This window comes from Cetorhinus maximus, chromosome 3, assembly GCF_964194155.1.
Source record: "Cetorhinus maximus chromosome 3, sCetMax3.hap1.1, whole genome shotgun sequence".
NCBI classification, from domain to species: Eukaryota; Metazoa; Chordata; class Chondrichthyes; order Lamniformes; family Cetorhinidae; genus Cetorhinus; species Cetorhinus maximus.
Window position 1 is genome coordinate 172,441,511 of NC_135881.1, and position 13,764 is coordinate 172,455,274.

A 13,764-nucleotide genomic window follows, 5' to 3' on the forward strand; every position below is an offset into this window, starting at 1 on the left:
TTTCTGAATTCTCTCCCCATTTAGAAAATAGTCTATGCCTCTATTCTTCCTACCAAAGTGCATGACCTCACACTTCCCCACGTTGTATTCCATCTGCCACTTCTTTGCCCATTCTCCTAACGTATCCAAATCCTTCTGCAGCCTCCCCGCCTCCTCAATACTACCTGTCTCTCTACCTATCTTTGTATCATCTGCAAACTTAGCCAGGATGCCCTCAGTTCCTTCATCTAGATCATTAATGTATAAAGTGAAAAGTTGTGGTCCCAACGCTGACCCCTGCGGAACTCCACTAGTCACCAGCCGCCATCCTGAGAAGGACCCCCTTATCCCCACTCTCTGCTTCCTGCCAGACAGCCAATCTTCTATCCATGCTAATACCTTGCCTCTAACACCATGGGCTCTTATCTTACTGAGCAGCCTCCTGTGCGGCACCTTGTCAAAGGCCTTCTGGAAGTACAAGTAGATAACATCCATTGGCTCTCCTTTGTCTAACCTACTTGTTACCTCCTCAAAGAATTCTAACAGATTTGTCAGGCATGACCACTCCTTGATGAAACCATGCTGACTTTGCCCTATTTAACATGCACTTCCAAGTATTCTGAAATCTCATCCTTAATAATGGATTCTAAAATCTTATCAACGACCGAGGTCAGGCTAATTGGTCCCATGTTTGCTGCTGCCTATGTTCCACACCTCCTCCAACCCATCTTCATCAACATATTCTTCTATCCCTTTCTCCCTAGTGTGTTCATCTAGCTTCCCCTTAAATTCATCTTTGCTATTTGCCTCAAATAATCCTTGAGGTAACAAGTTCCATATTCTCACAACTCTGGGTCAAAAAGTTTCTCTTGAATTCCTTATTGGATTTATTAGCAACTGTCGTATGTTGATGGTCTCCCCAACCACAAGTATCAGTTTCAGTAGAGTAATAACAGTGAGTGCTAAGATAAGGGCAAAATATTGCGGATGCTGGAAATCTGAAACAAAAACAAAAGATGCTGGAGAAACTCAGCAGGCCTGACAGCATCTGTGGAGAGAAAGATAGAGTTAACACTTCAAGTCCATATGACTCTTCTTCAGGGCTAAAGGGAAGTAGAAATGTGGTGAAATATATACAGTTTAAGTGGGGTGGAAAAGGTAAAGCTGGATAGAAGGCCAGCGATAGGTGGAGGCAAAGAAGAGATTGCAAAAGATGTCATAAACAAGAGGACAAAGGGGTGTTAATGGTGGTGGCACTGGCTAAAGGAGGTGCTAATGGTGACATTAAGAGTGGAAAGCAGAATGTAATAATGGCCGCACCAGGGTAAGCACTCTGGAAAGTGACAGATGGCCCTAGTGGAGGTGGGGTGGGTGAGGGGACAGTGGTGGGGAAAAAGATTGAAAATAGGCTAAAAGCTGGGGATAAAACAGTGAATAAAAATAGAAATATATTTTTAAAATAATAATAATGAAAATAAGTGGAAAATAAATAAATTAAAAATTAAAAATAAAAATGAATGTAGAAAAAAGGGGGATAAAAAAGGGGTGGGGATGGAGGAGAGAGTTCTAGTGAGTGCAAGTTGTTCTGCTGTAATGAATACAGCAAAATCCGGACAATTGAATTCAAATTCACAACTTGCCATGGTGGTATTTTAACTCGCAAGGTTTTTTATTATTTATTCATTGATTTGCAGGATGTGGCCATCACTGGAAAGGTCAGCCTTTATTGCCCATCGCTTATTGCCTCTGAGAAGATGGTGAACCATTGCAGCTCATGTGGTGAAGATACTCCCATAGTGAGGTAAGGTGTTCCAGAGTTTAGACTCAGTAATGATGAAGAAACTGCAATATATAATGCGTTTAAACATTGCACCAGAGCAGGCCACAGTGAGATTGGTCCCTGCAATTTATTAACAGACGGACGGACTAAGACTTGTTTCAATCTCCATTGAATGACTTGTAACTGTGTTTGGTCATCTGGGACCAACCAGTTCATTCAGGTTGGCTTCACACTATGTGGAAAATGCATTCAAATACAATGATTAATATTTCAAAAACAGAAAAATCTAGAAACATTGGGCAGCAACTATGCTAGAAACAGTCTGTTTCCCTTCGTTCTGACAAAACGTAGCTAATCTGACTGATGTGGCTCATTTTCAGTCTTTTCTGTTAGTTTCAGATTTCGACCACCTGTATCTTTTTGCTGTTTACCTTTAGTATTTACAGGCAGTTCTCTGGGATGCCCAACTTTTGCTGTTTGCATGCCAGTGGTAAGTTGTGCTTTTAGCCCTCATTCAACATCACTATAGATGTTGTAATACTACAACTTTAGGTATATTTTTACTTTATTCATTCATGAGATGTGGGCAGCGCTGGCAAGGCCAACATTTGCTGCCTATCTATAAGTGCCCTGGTGGCAAACCATCTTCTCGCAGTCCATATAGTATAGGTTTACTCACAATAATCTTGGAGAGACAGTTCCAGAATTTTGACTCAGTGACAATATAGAAATACCATATGTATTTCTAAGTCAGGATAATATGTGATTTCATGGGAAACTTGGAAGTGGAACTGCTGCCCTTGCCCTTCTAGATACTAGATTTCATGGGTTTAGGAGGTGCTATTGAAGGAACATTGGCGAGTTGCTGTATTGCATTTTGCAGATGGTACATGCTGCAGACACAATGCTCTGATGGTGGAGAGAACGAATGTTTAAGGTGGTGAATGTGGTGCCAATCAAGCAGGTTGTTTTGTCGAGCTTCTCAAGTGTTGTTGAAGCTGCATTTACCCAGGCAGTGGAGAGCATTCCATCACACTCTTGATTTGAGCCTAATAGACGGTGGAAAAACTTAGGGAGTTACAAGGTGATTCATTTGTTGCAAAATTCCCAGCTTCTAACCTGCTCTTGGCATCACAGTATTTATGTGGCTGGTTTGGTTAAGTTTCGAGTTAATGTTAATTCCCCAGGCTGTTAATGATGGAGGATTTAATTGACAACGATATTGCTGTTGAATGTTAAGGGAGGTAAAGTCTTGCTTGTTGGTGCAGTACCATAATATCATTATTAATCCATTGTAAAGAAAAAGAGGCACATTCCTCACCTTCACATTTTGTTTCACTTTTCTAACACTCTATGTTTTCTCAAAGCATTGTTTATAATAAAATAGTGGCAGGAAACTGAGATGTTCATAGCTAAAAGGGTTCCATTCATAATAAATAGTTTCCTGTACTCCAGATTTGCATTAAAATCTCAAACTTTTTAACAAAACGCTCATTGAAGGTACAGTGACTTTATTTTATCAAGATGAATAATAACAAGCACTGGACAGCCACCCAATCTCAACAAGAGTTTTCATTAAAACCTCCACATATCCTCATTTCCCTGTCAGTAGACTGACTGCAGAGTAACTACAGTGGGATCTAACCCGGTAGGTAATCAGCAGCTCACCAATCTGCTTCTCACATTGACTGATCATTGAGCACCACCTACTGCAACTCATCCAGATTGCACCTAGACATTTCCAGATTGGGCTTCAAAGTGAGAACGTAGAAAAGAGGGATAAGACTAGGCTGTTCAGCCCATATTGAACTTCAACTACTTTAACTCTCCTGACTCCCACATTCCATTTTTAAAAACTAGTGGCTTTGTCCCCATTATCCTGCTTGGGGAGACAGGGGTTATCTCTGATACCTGTAATAAATTTACTTTTCACTCATTTGCATTGATGTTCTCTGGACCTGATTACTCTATATATTTTTGAAGTCTGGATTTAAGAATTTATGTTGCCAGATGAAGAAGGAAGAAAATAAATTAGGAAAAGGACAAGATTATTAGAATATCTGGGTGATAATTTGAAAGAATGATACACTTTGTTTCTCACTTACTTCAAACCTATTAACATTTCCATAACTTGTTTTCATTAATAAAAGTTTTATGTGACATATATATGTATATTATAAAAGCAAAAAACTGCGGATGCTGGAAATCCAAAACAAAAACAAAAATACCTGGAAAAACTCAGCAAGTCTGGCAGCATCTGCGGAGAGGAACACAGTTAACGTTTCGAGTCCGAATGACCTGTTGAAGGGTCATTCGGACTCGAAATGTTAACTGTGTTCCTCTCCGCAGTTGCTGCCAGACTTGCTGAACTTTTCCAGGTATTTTTGTTTTTGTATATGTATATTATGATGTTTCTTTTTTGTTTTTCCCTCTGCTGACAGAGGTTGGATGGTTACTGCTCTCAGGCACTTTCAGTGTCACTCCTGATACAGCCACTCAGAATTCTGTGGCAGCACAGAGTGACTCAGTAGCTGACTTTTCCCACACTCCCAATCAGCAAATACCAACACAAGGAAATCCCTTTCTGGCATTGTGGCCAAGAGCACCTGCCCCACAACTCTCCTTGGCTTGGGACATCGCTGCAGCACAACAGATTAAAGCATCATCATGACATAACAATGATTGGAACATCGCCATGACAATAAAAAGCAGCATCACCCCCACAAGGGACTGGAGGACATCATCCTGATAACATCAGAACATCACTACACTTCTCCTTTTAAGACAGTCCCTCCAGATCAAGGACAACTCCCGTCCAATGGGTCAAAGTTGGCTGAGAAGTCCGATGTATGATCTGCAGACTCAGCCATTTGCAGGGCAGGTGGTGCTTGAAGAGTTAGACAGATGGGTGGTTTGGAGGCTTGTGTGCTCCTTCCAATGCCTCAACTTTACCTCTGCGGGGGTTCCTGATGTGTTCAGTGCCTTCCCAGATGAGCCTTCCCCATTTTGCTCAGTCACAAGCCAGGGAACCCCATGAATCAGCGGGGATGTTTGATCTCTTCAGAGATGCTTTGAGGACATCCCTAAAGCATTTCCGCTGTCATCCTGGGAGTTTCCTGCCAGGTCCGAGTTCCGAGTAGAGCAGTTAGTTCAGGACTCTGATGTCAGGCATGCGAACTACATGTCCCACCCAGAGAACCGACATCACAACAGCATAAATTGATCACACTGTGATGCAATACATTGGAGAACCAGTTACACAATGCATCACGGTACCACTGTACCTGACAACTGGGGGAAGGGCATGATCATGGCAGGGAAGGCTTCAGCTTTCCTTGTGGGGCCTAGAGGAGCATAGCTGCACAACATGCATGTGTCAAAACAGACTCCTGCCAGGTTTGGGTAGGTGTCCTTGTCACCTGCTTAGTTGAGCAGATTAAAACCATAACAGGTCAGCTCTCGACAGCTCCATCTAAATAGGCAGGTGCAGGGTTACCAACTCTGGTAGGTGTATTGCTGAATCTTTGGTCACATGATACTCAGTCAAGTGAGACTCCGTCATGTGACATTTTACAAACATATGAACATACGAATCAGGAGCTGGAGTAGGCCACTCGGCCCTTTGAGCCTGCTCCACCATTCAATAAGATCATGGCTGCCTGATTGTAACCTCAACTCCACATTCCCACCTACTCCCAATAACTTTTCACCCCCTTGCTTATCAAGAATCTATCTACCTCTGCCTTAAAAATATTTAAAGACTCTGCTTCCACCACCTTTTAAGGAAGAGAGTTCCAAAGGCTCACAACCCTCAGAGACAAAGTTTATCATCTCTGTCCTAAATGGGTGACCCCTTATTTCTAAACAGTGGCCCCTAGTACTAGATTCTCCTGCAAGAGGGAACATCTTCTCCACATCCATCCTGTCAAGACCCCTCAGGATCTTATAAGCTTCAACCAAGTTGCCTCTTACTCTTCTAAACTCCAGTGGATACAAGTCTAGCCTTTCCAACCTTTCCTCATAAGACAAACCACCCAATTCAGGTATTTGTTTAGCAAACCTTCTCTGAACTGCTTCCAATGCATTTACATCTTACCTTAAATGAGATCAGTGTTGAAGTCAGTACTCCAGATGTGGTCTCAACAATGCCCTGTATAACTGAAGCATAACCTCTCTATTTTTGTTTTCAATTCCCCTCACAATAAATGACAGCATTCTATTAGCTTTCCTAATTTCTTGCTGTATCTGCATACTAACCTTTTGCGATTCATGCACTAGGACCCTAGATCCCTCTCTATCTCAGAGCTCTGCAATTTCTCACCATTTAGATAATATGTTTTTCTTATTTTTCCTGCCAAAATGGACAATTTCACAATTTCCCACATTATACTCCATTTGCCATTAACCTATCTGTATCCCTTTGTAGCCTTCTTGTGTCCTCTTCACACCTTACTTTCCTACCTGTCTTTGTGTCATCAGCAAATTTAACAACCATACCTTTGGTACCTTCATCCAAATTATTTATATAAATTGTAAAAAGTTGAGGCCCCAGCACTGATCCCTGTGCCACACCACTCATCACATCTTGCCAAACAGAAAAAGACTCATTTATGCCTACCCTCTATTTCCTCTTAGCTAGCCAATCTTCTATCCATGGCACTATGTTACCCCCGACACCATGAGCTTTTATTTTTCACAATAACCTTTGACGTGGCACCTTATCAAATGTCTTCTGGAAACCTAAAATTACAGTACATCCACCGGTTCCCCTTTATCCACAGCATATGTTAATTCTTCAAAGAATTCCAATAAATTGGTTAAACATGAGCCAGAATTTTTAGCTCGGCGGGTGGGTGCGTGCCCGACCCGACCGAGCGTGAAATGATGCGCGATGACCTCAGCCGAGTGTGCTGATGTCATCGCACAGTCACATAATAGTTCGGTCGGCGGGCGGACTGCCGGTGACAATTAAAAGGCCTATTAAGGCCATTAAGTTGTGAATTATCCAGAATTTTTCATTGCCTGTTCAACCTAATGATTGACGGGCAGGCGAAAAGGCCAAGCGGCCTTTGCAATTTTTTGCAAACCTCATCCATGGGCGGGATGAGGCTTCCAAAAGCAAATACAAATGAAATAAAAACTTAAATTTTTAAGTAAAAACATGTCCCTGCTCATGTGACAGAGTCACACGAGGGGACATGTTCTATTAATATTTTCTGCTGTTTAATAATTTTTTCAATATATTCTTCATCTCCCTGAGGCAGCTTCATGCCTCAGGGAGATTATTCAGCGCTCTTTTGGATTCATGCACTAGGCCTGCTCGCCCTCCTCTCCCCGCGATCCTGCACACCAAAAGAAAAATTCTGCCCATGATTTCCCATCATCAAAACCATGTTGACTCTGCCTGATTGCCTTGAATTTTTCCAAATGCCCTGCTATAACATCTTTAATAATAGCTTCTAACATTTTCCCATTGACAGATGTGAAGCTAACTGGCCTGTAGTTTCTTACTTTCTGTCCCCCTCCCTTTTTAAATAAAGGAGTTACATTGGCTATTTTGCAATTTAATGGAGCCTTCCCCAAATCTGGGGGATTTTGGAAAATTAAAACTAACTATCTCACTGGCCACTTCTTTTAAGATCCTAGGACGAAGTCCTTCAAGATCTGGGGACTTGTCAGCTCGCGGCTCCAACAATTTTCTTAGTACCATTTCCCTAGTGATTGTAATTTTCCTGAGTTCCTCCCTCCCTTCCAATTCCTGATTTACAGCTATTTCTGGGATGTTACTTGTATCCTCTATAGTAAAGACCAATGCAAAATATCAGTTCAATTCATCTGCCATCTCTTTATTTTCCATTATTAATTAATTATCTAGACTCACTTTCTATAGGACCAACGCTCACTTTGTTAACTCTTCTTTTTTACATATCTGTAGAAACTCTTACTATCTGTCTTTAGATTTCTAGCCAGCTTTCTCTCGTACTCTAATTTTTCCTTCGTTATCAATCTTTTAAAACTTCATCACTGGAATTTCTGAACATTGGGAATAAATTATCAGATAAGGTCAGCAATGGGTTAAGTATAGGACTTGAATTCACAGTTTTCACCCTATACTTGTCACAACCTGGTTAGACAGGAGATCTATATATAATGACCAACTTACTTAGACTTTACAGCACAGAAACAAGCCATATAGCCCATTTAGTTTATGCCAGTGTTTATGCTCCATAGGAGCTTTGTCCCACCTTACTTCATCTAACCCAATCAGCATATCCTTTTCCTTTCTCCCTCATGTGCCTATCTAACTTTCCCATCATTGAATATATGCTATCTGCCTCAACTACTCAACGTGGTAGTTAATCTCTGGGTAAAGAGAATCTTTACTGGATTTATTAGCAATGATCTTCTATTTATAGTCCCTAGTTTTGGATTCTCCCACAAGTGGAATGATGGTACCCTGGACTTTGCAACAGTCCCTCAGTGCTACATTGTCAACCTAGATTTTGATCAGGTCTCTGAAATGGGGCTTGAGCCCATGACCTTGGACTCTGGTGTGTGGGAGGCGCAACTGAGCCCAGGCTGATGCTGTAACTTGCATTTAGTAATTCAGGTGATGTTTATGGGAGATTCTAACTTCATAATGTCACCTAATTCTTGATTAAATTATGAATTCTAACTCGCTCTCCACCATACGTTATTTCATTGATTATCCTATTTGTTTTTACATTACAGTTGAATCAGATCGATTCCATCGCATAGCTTTTGTATTTTAAAATTCCTTGATCATCAAAGCCATTGTTTTTTTCTTTACATTTGAAAGGGATCTGTTGTTGCCACTCCTGCTATGTCTGTCTCTCTCTTCAAATTTTTTATTTATCTGTTTTGAAGGCTTTTCCCCCAAAAACATATACTCAAGGTGTAAAAAGGTTTCGTACCACATTCCTGCTCAACTCATTATAGCCATTAGAGTGTGGAAATCACTTCTCCAGAAGGTAGTGGGGGCTGGATCTTTAAATTTATTCAAGGCTGAGTTAGATAGATTTTCGTTAGACAAGGGAATCAAGGGTTATGGGGAGCAGACAGGAAAGTGGAGCTGAGATCACAACCAGATGAGCTTAATGAATGATGCAGCAGGCTTGAAGGGCTGAATGGCTGACTGTTGCCCCTGCATCTGTGTGATTTAGGTAAGGGTTAGTGGTTAAGCGTTGGAGTTAGGGCTTAGAGTTAGGCAATTAGGGATGGGCAATAAATGCTGGCCTAGCCAGGGAAGCTCACATCCCATGAACGAACAAATTTTAAAAATTGTCAGTCATCATTGCATCCTAAAACAAAAGTGCATGTGTTGTGTTACAGATCTGTAGAATAATCCTGGTTACAGCATTTATACATATACAATTGCACCACAGATTAAGGAATGTGGTTATTCTTTTGACCGTCGTTATTCACTGGTGCATTCTTTTCAATCACTGAACTAGGACTTAATGACAAACGCACAATGTGGATCACTAAGTGATAATTAATGTTGATTGTCATCTTTGTGTTAATTGCCTTGTTGCTAGGCTATGCCATCGCTATAGACGCCAATGGTAAAAGCAGTCATCACAAGAATGTTTGCTTTGACTTCAAAAATGAAAATGAAAATAATACAGGAAACAGAAGAAACAAATACAAAAAGCATAGAGCCACAAATCTAAACTATTTTTTTTTAAAACGGTTGAAACTGAACTGCCAGTTGGTTAAGTGTACAATAAATGATAGCTTAGCTCTTCATTTCGATGATTGGTCTGAAAATCTGTCCGAGTGTATTTCTCTGAACTACTTCAGGGGCAGAGTTTTCTGGCTGGCGGGGGGGGGGGGGCGGAGCGAGAACGGGAGCGGGCGCAGATGGGCCAATTACAGCCCACCCAACGTACTTCACGACTCCCGGATCCAATGGCGACCCAGCGGCCTGTTTAAAGGAAGGCCTGGCAGCCTTGGAAAGGCTGCTCGCAATGGCTGAGCGAAGGGCTCTGCAGAGGGATAATGGATGTTATGCAAGTCCGGAGCGTAGGCCATCGGAGCAGGCCAGGCCGGAGGGTAGGCCATCGGGGAAGGCCAGGCTGGAGGGTGGTCCATCGGGGCAGGCCAGGCTGGAGGGTAGGCCATCGGGGAAGGCCAGGCTGGAGGGTGGTCCATCAGGGAAGGCCAGGCTGGAGGGTGGTCCATCGGGGCAGGCCAGGCCAGAGGGTGGTCCATCGGGGCAGGCTAGGCCGGAGGGTGGTCCATTGGGGGCCAGGCCAGAAGGTGGTCCATCAGGGCAGGCCTGGCCAGTGTGCTCCTCTTTTTTCCGATGACTGCCTTGCTGCCCTCCTCGAGGAGGTGGCAGCACAGCGGGAGGTGCTGGTTCCCCAGGGGAGGAGGAGGAGCCCCCCTCCCTCCCCCACAAGATGAAATGTGCCTGGAAGGAGGTGGCGAGTTCTCACGACGTGGTGCAGCGCACCTGGATCCAGTGTCGCAAGTGCTTCAATGACTCGTTGCGCTCTGGAAGGGTGAGGACAATGTTGGCTTTGGTCATTTAACCCAGCAGGTCGGCTTTCCCCCCTGCTGCACCCCATCCCTCCCAAGTCTGAGTGTAGTGACTGCATTGACGGCATGTGTCCTTTGCTGGGTGGGCCAGCAGATATTGCCTATGCTGAGGTCACCCTGAGAGGGTGTGAAGAGGTGGGTTCAGCTCCCAGAGCATGTGGCACACTGAGGCCCACATAACTGGTTTGGGGGCAACCTGGAGGAGCTGCACCTAGTCAAACCTGTGTTTGAACTGCAGGCCATGTCCAAGTCAGGGTGATGATATGCTGGGAGGGGAGCTTCAAGGTAGCGTGGCAATGAACCATCTGCTGTCCTCTGCACTCCACGTGCTTGCGCCTCCTTGCTATGCAAGGACATACCATGTGGTGCCTAATGTGATGTAGGCAGCATGTGGCCGAGGGTGGGGTGGGGGGGGCGGGGGGTGCGGAAACAGGCCTATCATCTTTGTGTGAGTGTTCGACAGCAGCGGGGTGAGGAGGCATTGGAGCCCTGATATGTCCCGCTCTGGTTGAGGTGGGCGTGCGCGAAGAGAATCCATGAACAATTTGCACTAATCAATGCTCTGTTCTCATTTTCAGGAGAAGAATGCACATAATGCTGCAGAGCGTGTGAGGGCTGGCAGCGGCCAGGCGCAGTTAGCCATTCTCAGCTGGTTTGTTCAGGAGGCCCTGGATTTGGAGAGGCGCCATGCGCCCAGGTCCACTGGTGTCGGTGAGGCTGGGGTGCCACGGCCAGGTATTTATGCCCAACAGTGAGGTCACCATTGTTCTCCCAATAGCCATGGTAGTGCTGAATGTAAAGTGATTTAATTTTGCAACATGGCTTGACCATTGCTTATGGAAGGATGAGCGCATAATGATCCAGGGGACAGGGATGCACTTCGACATTGCCTCCACGTTAACTGATCCACTGTCCTTGTTCTTCCTTTCAGCATCAGCGAAGCAGGGCCGGGAGGCGGAGCAGCAGAGGCCCCTTCTCACACCTGAGGGGCCTGAAGTCTCACCAGCGTGACACCATCTCTGCCAGGCAGGCACCAGCGCAGATACTAGCACCTCGGTGGGAATTAGAACATGAGCTAGTGTCCCAGGGCACAGCGGTGAGGGCACTTCACAGTCACTGGAGGAGCTGGCAGAGACAGAGAGTGCCCATGGCACCAGCAGTCGGAGGACTTCAGGGGACCAGGCACATGCTCAGTCGGTGCCTGATGATGTGCCTCTGGAGTCATCGCAGCAGGGGCAGGAAATGCGGCCGGGTGTGCAGGAGCATCAGGGGGAGATATGAGGCTATGCTTGGCTTGGTCTCCGTGGTGGAGGAGTCTACATGAACGATCGCCGAAGCAATGAGCCACATGTCTGAGTGCCATGCGTCCTCCATGGAGAGATTGGCGACTCTAGCGGAGAGGCTCCTCGAGGAGACCCATCAGGGCTTCCTGGGGATGCACTCTGACCAGCAAGCCCTCACATCGGCATTGACCTCAGCTGGTCAGTGCCAGTGTGGGAGATGGTCTGAGCACCAAGTTTCCCAGCTCGGTGCCCATCCATCCACGGTGAGCAGGGATGTCCGAAGCAACCTCACATCGGCGCAGCAGCTGCCTGTCGACTCTGTGGGCTCCTCTCAGGGCCCTCTGGATGAGGGCAGCAGCTCCTCAGCCCCTCTCCCAGTGACCATAGCATCCAGTGAGGCTGCGATGACTGGGGAGATGGCAGCTGTGGGACTGGCAGCTCCCTCCCAGACAGGGCCAGCTCAGGCTCCATTGGCCAGAAAACGACCACTAAGGTCATCAAGGCCAACAGGACAGCAGAGTCAGCAGGCTGTCTCAGATGCCACTCCCAGCGAGGGGTCAGCACCAAGATGTAGCACCCGGAAACGTAAATATAAGGCACCTTAGGCACACCACGAGTTTATCACTAGTGCTTTTGTGTTGGCCCGAGATGAGGTCTTTATGATTTGCTTTGAATTGGAACACCATTGTCATCTTTTTGGCTTAAGTTTCTTTGCTTGTGATATTAAATTCAGACATGTGCATGATTCCCAAAAATGTTATGAGTGCCTTGTAGGACATTCAGCTTTATTAACAAGGCCCTTAGTTACTGTTCCTAACCTGGCAGATTTAGCACTTAGGTGTCGAGTATCGAGCCTACAGCCAAGGCTTGTCCTGGAGGTCCATCTGTGGTGTGCTAGCTGAAGGTTCATTGGATTAAAGCCTCCCGGGTGTCCCTGCCTCCCTACAGTATGTCTGGGTCAGCGTCTACCCCCTCAGCATTTCCCTGTGCATACTCATCCTTGGACTCACTGCTGGACTCATCGTGTGCATCCGCAGCCATTGCGTCAGCGTCTTCATCATCCACTGCGTCCCCCCTTTCCAGCGCAAGATTGTGGAGAGCACAGCATGCAACCACTATCACCGACACACGACCTGGGGGGTACTGGAGTGCACCCCTGAGCGGTCCAGGCATCGGAAGTGCATCTTGAGAAAACCGATGTTTCTCTCCACCACAGCCCTTGTGGTACCGTGGCTCCTATTGTACCACTACTCAGCTTCTGTTCTTGGATGGTGGAGAGGCGTCATGAGCCACCTTCTGAGGGGATAGCTCTTGTCACCCAGCAGCCATCCATCCAGCCGAGCTGGAGCACTGAAGAGTCCCGGCACCTGGGAGTGTTTGAGGATGCAGGCGTCGTGGGAGCTGCCTGGGTACCTTGTGCAGACTTGTAGAATCTGCATCCTGTGATCACACACTATCTGCACGTTCATGGAGTGGAAGCCCTTCCTGTTGATGAAGGCACCGGGCTCACCTGCTGGCGCCTTGATGGCAACATGTGTGCAGTCTATTGCACCCTGGATGCGGGGGAAGCCAGCAATGGCCGCGAAGCCTCTGGCTCACTCTGTCTGGCTTGCCTGGTCCCAACGGAAGTGGATGAAGGTTAATGCACACCTAAACAGAGCGTCTGTAGCCTGCTTGACACAAGTGTAGACAGCTGACTCAGAGACACCACAAAGATCACCTACCAACCCCTGGAAGGAGCCAGAGGCATAAAAGTTGAGGACAGTGTGACCTTCAGAGCCACTGGCATGGGGTGTCCGCCCACACAGTTAGGAGAGATCTCAGGCCCAATCATCTGACAGATATGGTTGACTGTCTCCCTTGAGAGACAGAGACTCCTTTGACACTGCACCTCAGACATATTGAGGTAGCTGCTTCGCCGCCTGTATACCCTGGCAGTAGGATAGTGGTGTCTTCTGCGGCGTCTTCCGCCTTGGACTACCTCTTGGCCCTGCACCCCTTGTGCCTGCGCCTGTCCTCCCAAAGGTGGCTCCCCTGGAGGCTGAATGTGCACTCCTGGCCTCCTCCCCCTTCTAGCCCTCCCTTCCTCCTCAGAGGAGGTGCGTCCAGTGGACAGTTCAGCTCCCATTCCCAGGCTAAGGGAAGGCTTCCTGAAAC